Below are 18,048 nucleotides of genomic sequence, written 5' to 3'. Positions count from 1 at the left end.
TTATGCTTTATTTTTAGGCTCCAGCAGATGTTTTCTTTGGGCACAAACAAAGAAAAGAAATCTATAGTTTTTTCTCAACAGTGAATTTAAAGATAAAACATTGTAAACAAAAACAACAACAACAACAACCATGGCTTGTACAGATGGGATTTATCTGTTCTTATTTCTATAGTGTGCCGAAATCTGAGTAGAAAGTTGGGGTCATAGCACCTTCATTCACTCATTCAACAAATACTTATAAGGTCTCCAATCACCAAGGTGTAGGGACTGAGATGACTGATATATACCTGACCCACCTTTGTGAATCAGAGAAACTGAAGAGGGGATAAGAAGTGAATTAGCATAACTAATTCCAAGTAGTTTTTGAGTTAAACAACATTGATCAAGTCCCACCTCTATGCCACAAAGTGTCCTAGCTGCTGTGACAGATATTTAAGAAGAATCCCTGGCTCAAAGCAAATGATAACTCAGCAAGGGCACCATACCAAATCATGCTGATGTTTTGGCAAAGACAGAGACAGAGGCCCTGAACAGTAAGAACATTAGAAGCACATATTGGGGCACACTGAGCAAGAGGTGACAAAATAAAAGGAGGTACATCTCAGGAGTTTTCACAGAAGATAATATGCCTAGTCTAAAATGTAAGCAGGACATTACCAGCTAAGTTTTACGGTCAATAGACGCAGACACACACAGACAAACCCTGGATGGAGTTTAGGGACTCTTATGGGAGAATAGGAGGAAGAATTATGACTCCTAAGGGGGTAGGAACTCCATAGGAATATCAACGGAGTCAACTAACTTGGACCCTTGGTGCTCTCAGAGTCTGAACCACCAACCAAATAATATACATGGGCTGGAACTAGGTCTCCCCACACATTTGTAGCAGATGTGCAGCTTGGTCTTCATGTGGGTCCTGAACAAATGGAATGGAGTCTATCCCAAAAGCTGTTGCCAGTTCTTCTATCTGGGCTGCCTTATCTGGCCTCAATGGGAGAGGAAGCACCTAGCCAGGCAGAGGCTTGAAGTGCCAGTGTACAGGATACCTAGGGGGGCCCCCACTTGTTCAAAGGACAGGGGAAGGGAGAGGGGAGAATGATTGTGTGTGTGGTGGGGTGAGTGGGACAGGGAGGCAGTTAGTGGGATGTAAAGTAAATAAGTAAAAAATAAACTAAAAAAACCAGTAGGATTAAAGCTAAGAGAAGCAAATAATGTAATAACATTTAGTACAAATAAATATATTTTCAAGAATAAAAAGATTTTTTACTGTCAACTTGATTTAGAATCACTGTGGGAACCAACCTCTAGTCATGTATGTGAGCGGGATTTTGTATTAGGCTAATTGATGTGGGAAGATCCACTCTGAGTGTGGGTGATACCATCCCATGGGGTCTGGACTGAATAAGGAGGAAAAGTGAGTGGAGCACCAGCATCCATCACTTTCTGTTTCCTGAGTGTGGATGCCATGTGACCAGCAGCCTCACATCCTTGTCACCATACTTTGAATCGCTATGATGGACTGTGCTCTCAAACTCTGAGATAGAATAAATCATTACTTATTTACTTACTTGCCTGAGGAGTTTTGCCCAAACAATGAGAAAAGTAACTATGAGGTAATGAAGGGCATGAGACAGAAAACAATGTTTTCTTTTCTTTTGTTTTGTTTTTAACCTGACCCAAGGATCAACATAGCTAATCAGAAAGGGTGGGACCATGTGCTATGGGAATTTAGGAGTAAGAGAGGAAATATGTGCCCCAGAAATGTGAAAGGGAAGGGCAGGAAGGCTAACTTTGTGGCTGAGATAGGAAAAGAATTTTCTTTACAGAATGTATGATGGCTAGCTTTCACTGTCAATTTGATATGACCTAGAATTACCTGGGAAGAATATCAATGAGAAGTTGTCTATACTGGTTTAGACTGAGAGTATGAATATTCACAAGGGATTGTCTTGATTGCGTTAATTCACATGGGAAGATCCAGACCACATTTGGTGTCACCATTCCCTAGGCTCTGTTCCTAGGCTCCTGAGCTGCCTAGGAACAGTGGAGAAATTAGAACTGGGCATGAGCAAGCAAGCAAGTGAACATGCTTGCACACCTTTTCCTGTGCTCTCCATTGTGGGTATGATGTGAGCAGCTGCTTCAAGCTCCTGCCTTGACTTCCCCACAATGGTGGACTATAACCTGGCACTGAAAGCTGAAATAAGCCCCCTTTCCCTAAAGCTGCATTTTGTTATGGTATTTTGTCACAGCAACAGAAATGAACCTACACCCACTGAAAAGTGTCTGAGTAGACATAAAAGTCCTTCCTTTTGGCTTTTTTTTTTTTCCTTTCACAGCTTTTTAACATTTAAACCATCTAGTACATTGTAAATGATTATACATAGCATATTTACAACAGTTTAATATTTAAGACAAACATTGAGTCATATATAGATTCAAACATAAATATAAAATTATAAGTGCAAATGTTAGTCACAAGATTTACTTTATGCATCAATATGTTGTTCAATAATGAATGCTCTTGTAGTCCATCTGGTAGAAAAAATGAAAGCTGTCTATTGTCTTGACACTTTGACCCTATTAGTTTACTTCTATATTTTGTTACCTGTATAATTTATATAGCTTTAAAAGCTACTAGAGAGGCTAAGAAGATGGATCAGGCTATAAGAAGCTTGCCCTGAAAGTTTGAGGACCTCTGTTTAATCCCCATAATCTATGTCAAATTCCAGTGTGTTGGTAACCTATACCCCAGCACTGGGAAGGCAGCTGCATATACGGGGATCTCTGGGAATCTCTGGGAAGCTTGGAGAGCTCCAGATTCAGTGAGAACCTTTGTCTCAACAAATAAACTTTAAAAACAAAAAGCAAACAAGCAAACAAACAAACAAAAACCCTTAGGTGGAGACTGAATAAGGAAGATATGCCACACCAACCCTTGGCTTCCAGGGGCCATACACACACACACACACACACACACACACACACACACACACACACACACACACGAGAGAGAGAGAGAGAGAGAAAGAGAGAGAGGGGGGAGAGGGAGAGAGAGGGAGAGGGAGAGAGAGAGAGGGAGAGGGAGAGGGAGAGGGAGAGGGAGAGGGAGAGGGAGAGGGAGAGGGAGAGAGAGAGAGAGAGAGAGAGAGAGAGAGAGAGAGAGAGAGAGAGAGAGAGAGAGAGAGAGAGAGAGAAACGGCCATTTGAGAACTAAGCATGAACTGAATAGTTTTCCATGCAGAAGTGGCTATTTACTTTGATTTTTTAGTTCTTGTGATTTGAGAACGTATATGTGGGGAACACACATGTGGTTTAGATAGGGCATCCCAGTTCTAGCTCACAAATTTATTATTTGCTGTTTACCAACATGTTAGATCATATCTATCTATCAACAGCTTCCTCTGTTCTAGATGACAGCAAAATGTTCTCAGCCCCCGTTTCCGGGGTCAATTGTAGACCTGCCTGCTTCACTAATCTGATGAAATACTAGAGAAACTCTTGGTGCTTCTCTCATACTGATGGAGAGATGTGGATGCAGTCTGTAGCTCTTCAGAGCAGAATGGAATAATGGAACTTGGGAGTACCAATGCAATGCCTTGTCTGTCCGCCTTGTCTCTTCTGACTTTTGACATGGCAGAACTGTAGCGTCAGGATTCCACTTAGTTTTACTTTGTGTGTGTGTGCCCATGTGTGTGCAGGTACATGTGTGCCTGGGGGCCAGAGGTCACTGTTACTTGTCTTCCTCAACTAATCTCCACTTTAGTTTTTGAGATATAACCTGTAGTTGACCTGGAGATTACTGATTTGGTTAGGCTAGCTGGCCAATGAGTCTCGAGGATCCTCCTGTCTCTGCCCTCCTGGTGCTGGGGTTACAATCATGTACCACCATGCCCAGCTTTTCTGTGTGTGTTCTGGGGATTGAGCTGAGGCCGTGCTGGCATGCCGGCATGGCAAGCATGTTACTGATGGAACCATCACTCAGCCCCTTGGTTTTGATTTTTTTTTTTTGAAATAGAGCTTTCTAAGCTCTCAGGTTCTTCTCTTTGGAGTCCAAATGTGACATAAAAGCAACATGGACAGACTCAGACATTTCCTACGATGAACTACTGAAGTGGAAATTTCTGGTTTCTTTAACAACTCTGTTGTGTCACGTGATGCTTTTCTTGAAGCTGTCTTGTGAGAGGGCATGTGAAGTTTTGCTGAAAACAGACACTTGAGAGGGTGGGTGATGTTTAGAAAGAATACAAATGGAGCCCCACCAACAGTAAGAGGATGCTCTCACATTGCTACACTGTGCAATGCTTTGCTCGTCTCAACACTCCTTTTCTGTTACCTTCTTCCCCCCTACTCTGGTCAGTGGGTTAGAAGGGAGGTTGAAGCATTTACAAACCCTAAATAAAGTGGGCTTTGTAAAAACTCAAAGCCTACAAACTACTCATGAAGGTAAAAAGGGTAAGAAATACCTGTGACCTTCCTCTATGGTATCTCCCTAAATCATAGCCACACTAGGAACTGATTCCAGGACCTCAAGCACTCTAGGCAAACACTCTACTATGAATCTTATGTTCATCCCACAGCCAAATTCCTTAAAGATTTTTCTTTGAAACTTTTCTTAAAATATATTTTGCATATTTTGCTTATATTCTCCCCTTCTCCCAACTCCTCCCAGATCTGTTCCACCTCCCTCCCCACTCAGCTTCTTTCTGTTTCATAGACAAAACAAGAAAGAACCAAAACCAAAATCAAAAGAGACCACCACAAAATCAGTAAGACAAGAAACCAAAAATAACAACAACAAAAGACAAAAGAAGTACACAAAAAACATAGAATCCATTTTGTGCTGGCCAGCTCCTCCTGGGCACAGACCCTGCCCTGTAGCATGGGTGATGTTCTCAGTGACACCCGTTGTAGAAAACTGACTTTCCCTTCCACAGCAGTTAGCACTTGGAACTTTGTTTTCACAGCAGGGGACTTTGTTTCTACTTCTCCTTCTTCATCCTTGGATTTTGTCTGGTTTGAACCTGCGGAGGTCTTGTAGTCAAGTTCTCAGTATTATTATTTTTTAAACATTTTATGCATTTGAGTGTTTGCCTGTATGTATTTAGTACACTAGGTGTGTTCCTGCTGCCTGTGGAAACCAGAAGAGTGCATGAGATTCCCTGGAATTGGAGTTAAAGACAAAGATGGCTCTGAGCTGCAATATAGGTGCTAGGAACAGCCTGGGTCCTCTGGAAGAGCAGCTAGCAGTCTTAGAGACTAGATCACATCTCCAGCTTCTCAACCCATCCAAGGACTTTACGTAAGAATCTTCAGGGAAGCCAAAATTTGTGTCTCTGATTATTTTATAAATATGTCTCCAGTATATTTGACCCCAAGATTATTTTTCCTCATATTTGGGGGACAAAATCAGGCATGTGGTCACATTAAGATTTTATTTACTTAAAATCCAAATTTTCTTTTTATTAATCCACCAAATATGTGTGTATATACCCATACACTCTTATGAACATTGATAGAGAATGATACAGAGATAGATATAGAAATCAATTGATAAAAAAGTGACTTTTCTACAAAAATCAATGATTTTTCTTTCAGAAGTATGAACAGTATTGATATAAGTATTTGTGTTTTTTTTTTAAATAACATATTTCAGGGGGCTTGTCACATCACATGTAGAGAGATGTCAGGGGGCAACTTTTAAGCATTGGTTTTATTTTTTACTACCACTTTGGTTTCTAGAATTGAATTCAGATCATCAGACTCAGCTTGCTGAGCTGTCTCATCTGCCCAAGAATGTGCAACTCTTTCTGTTATAAAGCCTGTACTTCATGATGATGCTTTTTTAAAAGTAAGTGCATGTTCCCACAGTAGCATTTTTCCACACAAGTCCTCACTGTGGCATTTCCCACATTCAGCTCAGATGACCTACACCAGGGGGGTGCTCCTTGATTGACTTCCTAAAAATCAAATATAGTCAAGTTGACAGTAGCGATGGTCACAGAAGTGGGAGTCGCGCTTTGCAGTGGAGTGGGATACAGGTAATTTTCACATCACTCCTGTATGCAACCCATAACTCTTTGGACGAAATCCATTTTCAAGTATCTTTAGTAGCAAAAACTTAAGCACATTTCCAAAGTTCTGTCTCACATGACCTAGCTATCATGAAGCGGATGTATTTATTACCAAGCAATACCATAAATACTTAAAACTATAACTGCAAAAATGCATACAATAAGCTACAGGACCCAAAGTCTATCCTTTTATATTATTTGGTAGATTCTCATCTCTCAATTTTATTAATCCATAAAACACTTCCTATTCAATAATATAAAATGAGAACAGGCAAGACTACATTTTTTGTGTGTAAAACATTTAAAGAAAAATTGTATGCATGCACATACTTGCTTTGGGAAGGGAAAGAAAGGGATGAGTAGTGCCCTTCAAGGTTGAGGACTAAAGTGACACCTAGCAAGGACACTTAGTGTCTTTGGCTTTGGATATGGACTGTGTTCTTAAGGATAGGGTAATTAATTGACACTTGCATTCTGAAACTTAGGCTAAAGTTTAGTCTGTAACCTTAACTAGTCACAGGCATAAGTTAACCTATCTGAAATCAACTTTGCCATTTATAAGATAGGTTCAAAATACCCATTCATGTGTACGGGTAGAAATATTGCAATCACAGTGTCTATAGAGCCTAGTACCAAACTAGTGCTCAATAAGAATGTTTACTGCAAACCAAATAAATGTATTCATCATCTTACAGATACATGTATAATATGAATGTCGAAGGAATTGATATATTCTATATTCTGCTTGATACTGCATCAACTAAAATGGAAAAAAATCAATTAATCAAACATAAAAACAGGAAAATCTGATCTCTTGTTTTAAAAAGATATAGATAAATAGATAGAGAGAGAGATAGAGAGATAGAGCTATAGATTCCAAGAAAAAAAGCTGGATGAAATATCTAAATGAGAAATTCAAAACATACCTCTGATGTAAAAGACTTGGAAAGATGAAAGTTCTCTGAGATAAATGAATATGCATACAGAAATAGTTGTGCATTAATCCTCACCTGTCAATGCAGATATCTTTTGAAGATGTCATTGGAAACTTTAGTGTTTTCCAATACCCAATGAAACTTGGAGCTCAATACTTTTTGTTAAGTGGGTAAAACTGTAGGTCCTTGATGGATAACTGATTAAGTTCATGTGTCTTTTAACCAAGTGATTCCATTTCTAGTTACCAACCTTAAGAGTCTAATATAAAATGTGTCCATGTACATAAGATTGTTCAAAACTATTTTGGAATCATCTGTAAGGATGTGTTTTGGATATGTTTTGTGATGGTTTGCTTTAGTTGTCAATATCACACAACCTAGAATCATCTAGAAGGAAAGTCTCAGTGAGTGATTGTCTACCTTGGGCTGACCTGTGGGAATGTCTATGGGTGGGGGCTGTCTTAACTATGTTAATTGATGTGCAAAGGCTCCACTCACAGTAGGTGGCATCATTCCCTAGACAGGGATCCTGAACCTTATAAGGGTAGAGAAGCTGAGCTGAACACAAGCCAGCAAGTAAGCAACTGATCATGCATGCGTTCATTTCACTCCACTCTTACCTGGTTCATGTTTCTGCCTTGTTTTGCCCGACAGTGGGCTCCAACCTAAAATTGTAAGCTGAAATAAACTACCCTTTGTCAGGATATTTTTTTTTCACAGACACAAAACCAGAACATGCTTATTATTGATATTAATGGACATTGAATAAGACAAACTGCCTTCCACAGATTGATCCACAGAGCCAGAAGAAACTCTACTTAGCACAACTATGGGCTTGGATCACTGCTTTAGCTCTACATAGTCTACAGCTTGTCCCACTTTGCAGATGTTGAGCTCATCAGCCTTCAAAACAGTATAAGACAATTCCTTAAGAAGAATCTATGTGCACATAGTCAGCCTTCCATATTGTAGACTTTTATGTCCCTATATCCAACCAACTACAGAGAGAAAGCAGTAATAGTAGAAAAATGTGCTGGCACTGAATATATATTTTTTCTTATCATTATTCTACACACAATTCATCTCACAAATATCAAAATAGCATTTGGATTTTAGATGTTAAAGTAATGTAGAGATTATTTAGAGTCTGCATTAGGGTTTTTGTAAATCCTATGTAAAACTATGTCACTTTATTAAAGGAACTTAAGCATCTGTAGACTTAGGTGTCTGCAGAGGAGATGTCACAGGTTACTACAGAATGGCTATACATTCAAACCCAATCTACCAATTCTATGTCTCTGAAGGACCCTCATGAACACAGTAGAAAAATTCACCAGACTCCAACTAAAGTTGAGAGGGCTCATTTACAATTAGATGTGAATTACAGATATACTTTAAATTATGGTTATAGGAGCTGGAGAAATGGCTTAGCTTTAAGAGCTACTCCAGTACTGGAGTTTACTTCCCAGTACTCACATCAGACAGCTCACAGTTGCCTGCAACTCCACCTCTAGGGCATCCAATGGCATCTTTTGCCCTCTTCAGAAAATCCCATATACATGGCATATATTTGCACAAACACATAGAGTGTAAAAAATATGCTTATGTATAATACATAAATTTGCTCTTAGTTTCTAAAAGGAGACATAACTCTACTATGGCATGGGTGGATGGATTACTTACTTAAGTGCATGCTGTAAAAAGATGGTTGCCTGAGTTTCAGCTCTGGTACCCACACAAAGACTAGGCATGGTGACACATACCTATTCTAGTGCTCGAGGGGAAGGGCAACACAGAGAGAAGGACCCTTGGATCTTCCTAGCCAGCCAATCTAGCTGAATCAGTGACCTCACATTCAGTATGAGATTATCTTAAAAAGTAAGGTAGAGTATGATTGGGGAGGTAGCCAACATCAAATTCTGATTTCTACCACATGTGCACACACGCATGCACACACAGGCTGAAATCTACCATTGGATCTTTTCTCTGTTTTTGCCAGCTTACTGCTATTTGATTATTTTTCATCCTTATTCTCTAGCCCTCACACAGGTAATGCTTTGTATGTGATGGATTTAAAGTACGTGGACTTGGTACCTTGCTCCCAATGCTGCCTGAAATGATTGCATTTGTTGGCCTCTGGCTTCGCCTTACCGCTTCAGGAACCAGGAAGAATAAGGTATGTGTTATCTTGTCATGTCTCCTCCACGGCTGTCTGCATTCCTTAACACTAAGATGCATGCTACCAGATTCCAGGGTTGGCAGCTACTTGAGTTGAACTATTCCTGAATGAAAATAGTAAAAATTGTAATATCTTTCCACATCCTTCAAACATTGAGCTGTGCTGCATAAAAACCAGACTGGGACCTATCTTCATAAAAGTGTGGTTTTTCTCATAATAATAATGGCATCCCAAGGTGATAGCTTTATTCACTTTTGGAAACATCACTTCATTTGGTTCTCACACTGTCAGATATGAAAGGAATTTTTTAATTTTAAATTCTCTAAAGTTTAAGTCAATGAATCCAATCAAGTGCTGCTGCCCACATATGCATTGGTGTGGGGTCATTCACTGAGGCATGGGCAATCTACTAGTAGCCATTTCCCAAAGAAAAGTGACTACCCTTTCTCTAACGACCATCAACATCTCAGCTAAGAGCAGGGTCTTGTGAGTCCTTCCCTCATTTATTTCAAGACTGTTGATTATTATGTTCCTGAGGTCTTATGTAGGTAACCATAGCTTTAAGAGCTCATGGGAGCAGCATCCTGTGCTATTGAGGAGACACTATCTCACAGAAGACCTCCTGGTCTTCTGCCAATTACAGTCTTCCTCTCCCTTTTACATGATGTTTCCTGAACCATGGCTGGGGTTGGGTTATAGACGCCCCACTTTGGGTTGGGCACTCCACAGTAAATTAGTCTTTCCATTTTGACCAGTTGTGGTAATAATAGGAAAGGATTCCGTAGCCTGATTTTATCTAAATTTAAATAGAATCAGAGCCCTGAGAAGTTAGATAGGCATTTAAGAAAGCCCTGCTAGTAATAATTTGGGGAGAAGGGCATCTTATCCCTATCTTCTGACTCTAAAGCCCATGCTTTTTTTTCTTTCCTTTGTCTTCTTGTATTCATTTCTCTAGTTCTTGCTTTCAACAATATTTTCTTATTGAATTCTATGTCTGGCCTTGCCCTAGGTTTTGTGGTTGTGATGAGCAATGAGATAGGCTTTTGCACATGTTATCTTCTTCCACAGACTATCTCATTGGAGCAAAGTCTAGTAATGACAATGGACATAAAATTTTCTAAAGAAAAAGTCATCAGAGATGCCATTGAGGCAAAATATAAGAGGTGTGTGTGTGTGTGTGTGTGTGTGTGTACTTGCACATGCAGAAGACTTTAGATATTTTGCTCTGACACTCTTCACCTTATTCTCTTGAGAGAGTGTCTCTCCCTGAACCAGATGCTAGGTCAGCAGCTATCAAATCCCAGTGAACCTTCTGTCTCTTTCACTCCCACCATAACACTGAGGTTTATATATAACCATAACTTTTTAAAAACATGAGTACTGGGGATTTGAACTCAGGTCTTCATGCTTATACAGCAGTCTCCCTGGGTCTGAGATATGGTTTAGAGTCATCACAGAATGAAATATTGTACATACATCTACAAATACAGCAGTTACCTGATCTTGCCCTTTCACAGTGATTCCTTATAAATAGAAATCCTTTGAAAGATCACTAGAAACTTCCTTGCTTCATTAGTGGAGGTTGTGACACCTTCTTCTGTGTCATGCTGACACATTCCGCGTTAATCTATGTCACAATACAGTGTAGAGTTCAAGCCTTTGTCCATTTCTCAACAGGAAACAGACAAGACCTTCAAGGGCAAGAGTCATGGAGAATTAGACAAAGGGGGACTTGACAGAGGAGTAGGCCAGTGTGAGTGGACATGCTATGGACTGCTACTCATACCCAGGTCGCAAAGCTGTAGGAGGAGACAGCAGACAAGCTCTTTGGCCATCAGGGATCCTGCAGTGATACAGCAGAGAGGAAGCTCTGTGATGCATCCCTGCCTCATCTTCCTCTGCTCTTTGCTCCACTGGATCCAGCCAGGAGAAGAGGGCAGAGGAGGTCAAGAAAGGTTCCAGAGAACATACTCTGTGCAGCAGAAAGCAGGGTGAGAATGGAAGTAAAACTAGAATGTCTATGTCTTACCACGGAGTCTGCTCACAACAGCCTTTCCTGACTAGATTTTGAACTCCAATATTTATCATGAATATTTTCCTTATTTCAATGTCTGATTGCTTCTTGTAACATAACCTACTCTGTCCTGCAGCAACCAAGTAAGGTTAGAAAAATCAGAAAATATAACCCACCCCTGCTGCTTAAAACTTACCAACTCCTCAATTAAAATGTATACTCCTGGGACTGGATGGTTAAGAGTGCTTGCTGCTTTCCCAGAGGGCCTGAGTTCACTCATGTCTGGCTGCTCACAAATGCCAGTAACTCTAAAAGGAGATCTGACACCCTCTCCTGAATTCTGTGGGTACCCATACATACATCTCTCTCTCTCTCTCTCTCTCTCTCTCACACACACACACACACACACACACACACACACACACACACACGTGCACTCATGTGAGCATGTATACACACACACACACAAATGCACATAAAACTAAGGAAAAAACACAATCCTTAAAATGTATACTCTTTAATGTCTTGTTAACATCTCCTTGAACGGCATTGTCCTATTTTCTAGTCTCCTCAGGTGCCTTTCATGACACTCAACTTGATTGTGATGAGAAAGGTCTAGGTTAGTGAGGTACACTTTGGGGTCTATGATAGGCTTCCCAGGACTCTACCCAAATGAGTAGAGTAGTGTCTTAGATGGGTTGGTAGTATGATGGAATTATTGGGAGATGCTCAAAGGGAAGAGGTTTGTGAACCCAGGAAGTTATTGCTGGCTGTGTACCCTTGAAAATGCATCTTTCATGGCTTCTTCTTGTCCTACCCCCTTCTCTGCTTCCTGTCAGTTATGGTGTGAACAGCTCTCTTCTGCCATGCCATCTCCAATGATGGTGCAAATCATGTGAAACTGTAAGCTAAAGTAAGTCTTTTCTCTCTAAACTTGTTCTTAGGCATTAACCCACAGCACCAAAACTGAGCTTGCATCCACAGTTGGCCTTCCTGGGGTTGTCTATATGAAATTCATTCCTTTCTTTCTTTCTTTCTTTCTTTCTTTCTTTCTTTCTTTCTTTCTTTCTTTCTTTCTTTCTTTCTTTCCTTCCTTCCTTCCTTCCTTCCTTCCTTCCTTCCTTCCTTCTTTCCCTCCTTCCTTCCTCCATCCAGCCATTTATTTGTTTGTTTATTTATTTTGCCTTATCTATTTAGTACTTTCTCTTGACTTTGCCTGAAATATTTCCCTAAAGTTGTTTTTTTTTTTCTGGGCCCACTACTCAGAGATTTGCAGTGATGTGATACAGCTGTGGCTCATCAGTACAGGCCTGGTACAGGCCTCCTAGCGTGTCAGTTAGGAAGACAGGTGCTGGGAATGCTTTTGGATCCTCTACTGGATTCACATCCAGCTTCTATCTAGTATAGACTTCTTTCCAGTTCTTCATTCCTTAAGATCATATTGATCAATGTTAAACCTTCAGACATCCCTGAATCTAGAAAAGGATGATAGAAACAGCTATTGATATTGTGATCATGTGTGGGTACACACATATGTAAACTCTTATACAAGCATATACACACACAAACACACACATATATGTATATATAACATATATGCTCATGTATATACACACTGAAATATGTACATATGTATCAAACTAGCAAAGTATGGAATAATATGTATTCTATCTCAATTTCTGAAGGAAAGTAAGGTCTGAATTTAGGAATTATCTGAGTTCAGATTATCTGGAAGTTTTCTATATTAGAACAGAGCAGCATAGGAAGTTCTAGAAAGCATCAACTGTCATCACCTGAAAAGAAGGTTGGTCCATAGATATGTCTGTAAGAGATTGGCTTGACTGTTGATGTAGGAGGGCCAGGCCTACTCTGGGCAGCACCATTCCCTGGGCAGGTGATCCTGTATAAGAAAGTTAATTAAGTGAACCTGTGAACCTTTCAGCAGGCTAGCAAGCATCATTCCTCACAGTTTTGGCTTGAGTTCCTGACTTGACCTCCCCAATGATGGGCTGTGACTTGGAAGTGTAAGACAAATCATTTTGTTCCGTAAGCTGTTTTGGTGATGGTATTTTGGTCACCAATACAAACAGGAAGCTAGAACATAGGAGAAGCTATGCATATCATATTCCCAGTCCCAGAAACCAGTTTGTTTCCTCCATGTTCACCTTTATCCAACTTTAAGTCTTTCATCCTCTTCAGTATTTCCAGGGTCAGCTGCTACCACTCAAGAACCTTTGCACTGGTCAGAGCTCCTGGCTGCAGGGAGTCCTCCCAGTGGGGATGAGTAATGAGGGCTATTTGCTGAGGGCTCTAGGAATCTGACTAGGGATTGCTAAACTCTGTAGTGAGGGCATAACTTTTGTCACATAGAGTGATGCTGGGAGGTAGCCAGTCCCAATCCTAGCTCCATCATGCCATTGGAGAACAGTCTCACATATCATTGTTCTTACTCTTGAGGTGTCTTTTCTTGATTCCAGCAAGATGACTACATGGCCTGCATGTGCATCCTGCCAGAAGTGAGATCTGCCAAAGTCTATTGGGCTGGTGCCTCTGCTGAGGATGTGTCGACCTCGAGAGCTCCAGGCTAAGTGTCTCCCAGGCCCCTTGTTGAGATGAAATGTTCAGTGAATGAAAATAGGTGAAGAAAGAACTCAATCTGATGATAAGGACAGTGGAAGAGCAAGAGAAAAAGAAAATGAGTTAGAAATAGTTCATAATTAAATTAATTATGTGCCTGGTTCATGCAGTGGCTAATTTGTGCTTGTAGCACATCGGTGGTGCCGTTGGTTTGCGAAAGAGTCGTGAGATTATTATGTCTGAGGTTCAGACATACATGGTCTCCCTGATGATCCAAGGCTGAAAATGAAGAGTTGCATAACCAATTGAATAACTTCTTGAGTACCAGAGAAGGGTGGTTACTCTGGTCTCCACTACCTAGTCTCCCTCAGTGGAGCTTGAAAGATCCTGGGGAAAATGAAGGATTTGGGAACAGGAGGAACTGGCACAGGACTAGAACTGGGCAAACTGAGGAGGAACTGCGGCAAAGACAGCCGAGATGATTAGCTACATGTGTCAGCACCATTGGTACCTACACATCTGGAAACACACTGCTTCTGGCATGTCCTTGGAATGGTTTTAGACAAGATGAACATTTGAGTCAGTATACTGAGTAAAGGAAATCCACCCTTGCCAATGTAGGCAGACATCTTGCATCCTGTTGAGGTCACTATAGAACAAATGGTGAAAAGATGGAGTCCTTCTTTTCTGGTTTTGGGACTTTCAATTTCTCCTGTCTTTAGAACCATAATTCTCCATTGTTAGGCCTTTGGAACCCACCCTTGTTTCATTTCTATTGCAATGATGTGTTGCCTAGTTTTCTGTTTTGACTCAAGCTAATGCCATCTGAGAGGAAGAAACCTTACTTTAAAACAAAACAAAACAAAAGCTTTCATAAGATTGGCCTTTAGGCAAGCCTGTAGAGCATTTCCTTAATTAGTGATTGATGGAGGAGGGACCATTCCATCATGGGTGATGCCATCCTTGGGCTGGTGGTTTTGGGTTCTATAAGAAAGTAGGTTGAACAAGCCATGAAGAGCAAGCCAGTAAACTATGCCCTCCAAGGCCTCTTCATCAGCTCCTGCCTTAAGGTTCCTGTCCTGTTTGAGTTCCTGTTCTGACTTCCTTTGATGATGGCCAGTGATGTGGAAGTGTAAGTTGAATAAACATTTTTTTCTCTTCAAGTTGTTTTATTCATGTTGTTTCATCACAGCAGTAGTAACTCTTACTAAGACATGTGATAAAACAGTCTGAGAAAAGGCAACTTGGGGGAGAAAGAGTTTATTTTAGACCACAATTTAGGAAATCAAGGTAGAGCGAGCTGGAGACCGATGGTCATATTACATCTATAGTCAAGAGTAGAATAAATGTACGCATGTTTCCTTACTTGCCTGCTTGTGCTCGGGTTAATTTCTCCAGTCTTATACAGTTAAAGACACCCTGTCTAGGGAATTGTGCTGCCAACAGTGGGCTGAGTCTTCCCACACCAATTATCTTAATTGAGATAATCCTTCATAGACATGCCAACAGACCAACCCAGGGTAGATAACTCTTCACTGAGACTCTTTTCCCAGGTGATTCCAGGTTGTGGCAAGTTGACCATTATAGAGCCCTGTCACATGATTTGGCTTCCTGAGTTCTCCAGGTTTCAGTAACAAGTTCAGTGATATCAGCTTTTCTGATTGTTTGGTTTGAAAAAAGCATCCTGGGATTCTTGACCTCTGTATTCAATTACACCAATTCCCATAGCAAAACTCTGTATAATCTATTGGTTTTGGTTCTCTAAAGACTCCTCCTTAAAAGCAGATATGCAGAGACTAGCATTGGTCTTTACATTAATATCCTTGGTTTTCCTTGGTAGGGAAATCACTACCTTATGGATGTCATAACCCATCAACTCCATCTCTCAACGTTTTTGTGACAAAATGGCAAGCACAGTGTAAGACTTTGGAGTGATTGAGACTAACAAGGTAGACCTTGGAAAAGAACTTGATATGAGTGTAAATAATCTCTCTCTCTCTCTCTCTCTCTCTCTCTCTCTCTCTCTCTCTTTCTCTCTCTCTGTGTGTGTGTCTGTCTGTCTATCTGTCTATCTGTGTGTCTGTGCATGTGTTATTTTGTCACAGCAATAAGAAAAGTAACTAATGTTTCCTTCTATGCTTCTTTTCTTCCTTTGCCTTGGAATGTGAGCATAAAGGCAGGAGCTCTAATTGTCATCCTGGGTCATGAGGTGCTCTTGAGGCTGGCAGCCGAAAGATGGTATCTCAAAGAATTTAAAGTGAGCTCTTGTGATGATAGTACCATCCCACTAGTTCTGGAGTTGCTATCTTCTAACATTTTCCTCTTCTTTCTTTGTAGGTGGTACTTGTCTGCAAGCCAAAACTGAGTCTGATGGATGTGCCCAGGAAGCTGAGATCTAGGAGAAACTTGGTATCCCTTAGTTGGCAGATGGACCAGTTAAGATTCATTTGATTACACATAATAGATACTCAAGTAATGATGTGTTGAGCAATAAAGTGTGTGATCATTTGGCATCACATGAGATCAGAAAGCTCACAGTTCCAAGTTGACTCAAGAACTCTGTGAACCCACCATGGTCCCAGGCTTTTGTTGTCCTTCTGCTCCTCCAATTACAGCAATGAGGGAATATTTTCCCATAGTGTCAAAATACCTGCTTGTAACCACACTCAAGATAGACACAGTGCTGGGGAGATAGCTTAGCCAAGAAAGTGCTTGCTGCACAAACATGAGAATCTTAGTTTGTCCTTCTAGAACCCACAAAGAGGAGCCAGTGTGGCTGTGTGTACCTGTAGTTCCAGTGAGAGGTAAAAATCAGAAGACCCCTGTGTTTTGCCAGCTAACCAGTATAGCAAAATCAACACAATCTAGGCCAGTTATAGACCTTGTCTGAAAATGAACAAACCAGCTAATAGGAAGCAATTGAGGAAGACAGGCAATGTGAACCTCTGACCTCCATGTACCCATTTGTGTACACACACACACACACACACACACACACACACACACACAAAGAAAACAGAGAAACTGGCCTTTCTTTGAGCTTGCCCCATCTCTTGCCCCTCTCCTCCAATCAAATGACCTATATTGCAGGACATGTCTATCAGACTGGGGTCTCTCCTTAGTAGCCAGACATAACCATCTTTCCACATGTATGTATGTGTGCTATGCACACATAAGTGTGTTTATATGTGTGTGTGGTTATGTCTGTGTGCCTGTGTGTCTCTCTGTGTATATATATGTGTATAAGCAAGAGCTTGATGCTGGCAGTCTTCCTCGATTGTTCTCACCTTTTTACATTGAGGGAGGGTCTCTCACATAAGCCCAGAGTCCAACAATTCAGGCAGTTTAGCTATCTAGCCTGACTGGAGGGTACCTCCTGCCTGCCTCCTGAATTCTGGGTTTGTAGGTTGCTTCACTTCCTGAACTATCTCCCCATATCTAGAAATGCCACCTGCCTCTAGACTACATTGTAAAAAAGAAATAGGTTTGCATGACAAAATTAAAACAAACACAAGTTATTCTTAATATTTTATGCTTTGCATCCTAATAGAATTGGACTTCTAAATTAGGAAGTCAAAGGTGTTATGATGGGAACCATGCATATTTTCTTTACAAAAGGGTTAAGAACTGGCCTATTGGCTAAGAGCACAGACCCCAATGAAAGGTCTGAAAGTATGGTGTGCCTCTGCCCATGAGCCTGGTATGTAACTACAGCATGGGCCTGTGAAAAGTAAAAAGCACTAGCAGACAGTGGTTTTGGGAAGTTCTTTCCTTCTCCTATAATCCAGCCACCTCAGGCAGCAGGATACTCTGCAAGAAGATCACAAACTGCCAAGTTCATGGTCCCTTAACCTTAGCCTTCTGACCCTCATCACCAGGAAGCAAGACTGGCCACATGAATGAACACCCTTGTAACTTAAAGGGGAAAATGTAAAGTATATATTTTTTGTCTTCTAAGATATACTACATATTATTTTGCCTTGTTAGCAAAATCATATGAAATATGATTTAGATTGGGATTACTTTACTTTCAAGAATATTGCTGTGTCCCTCTTGTTCATGTGGCTACATTAAACACCCCCACCCCTGCTTTTCACTGTTGATTTGCCTTTTTCTAATCAGTTTACTGTGTCTGAATGACTGAAGCTGGCTTGTTGGGTACAGGGTTGTGACATTAAAGTTGGGTTCTATTCCTTTTAATTCATATGATTATGTCAACAGCCTCTTCCCGTTGACTTACACCTCAGTCTACTCATCTCAGTAAACAAC

Source organism: Mus caroli, unplaced genomic scaffold, assembly GCF_978045245.1.
Source record: "Mus caroli unplaced genomic scaffold, Mus_caroli_1 scaffold_1, whole genome shotgun sequence".
NCBI classification, from domain to species: domain Eukaryota; kingdom Metazoa; phylum Chordata; class Mammalia; order Rodentia; family Muridae; genus Mus; species Mus caroli.
This window is presented reverse-complemented; position numbering follows the sequence as displayed.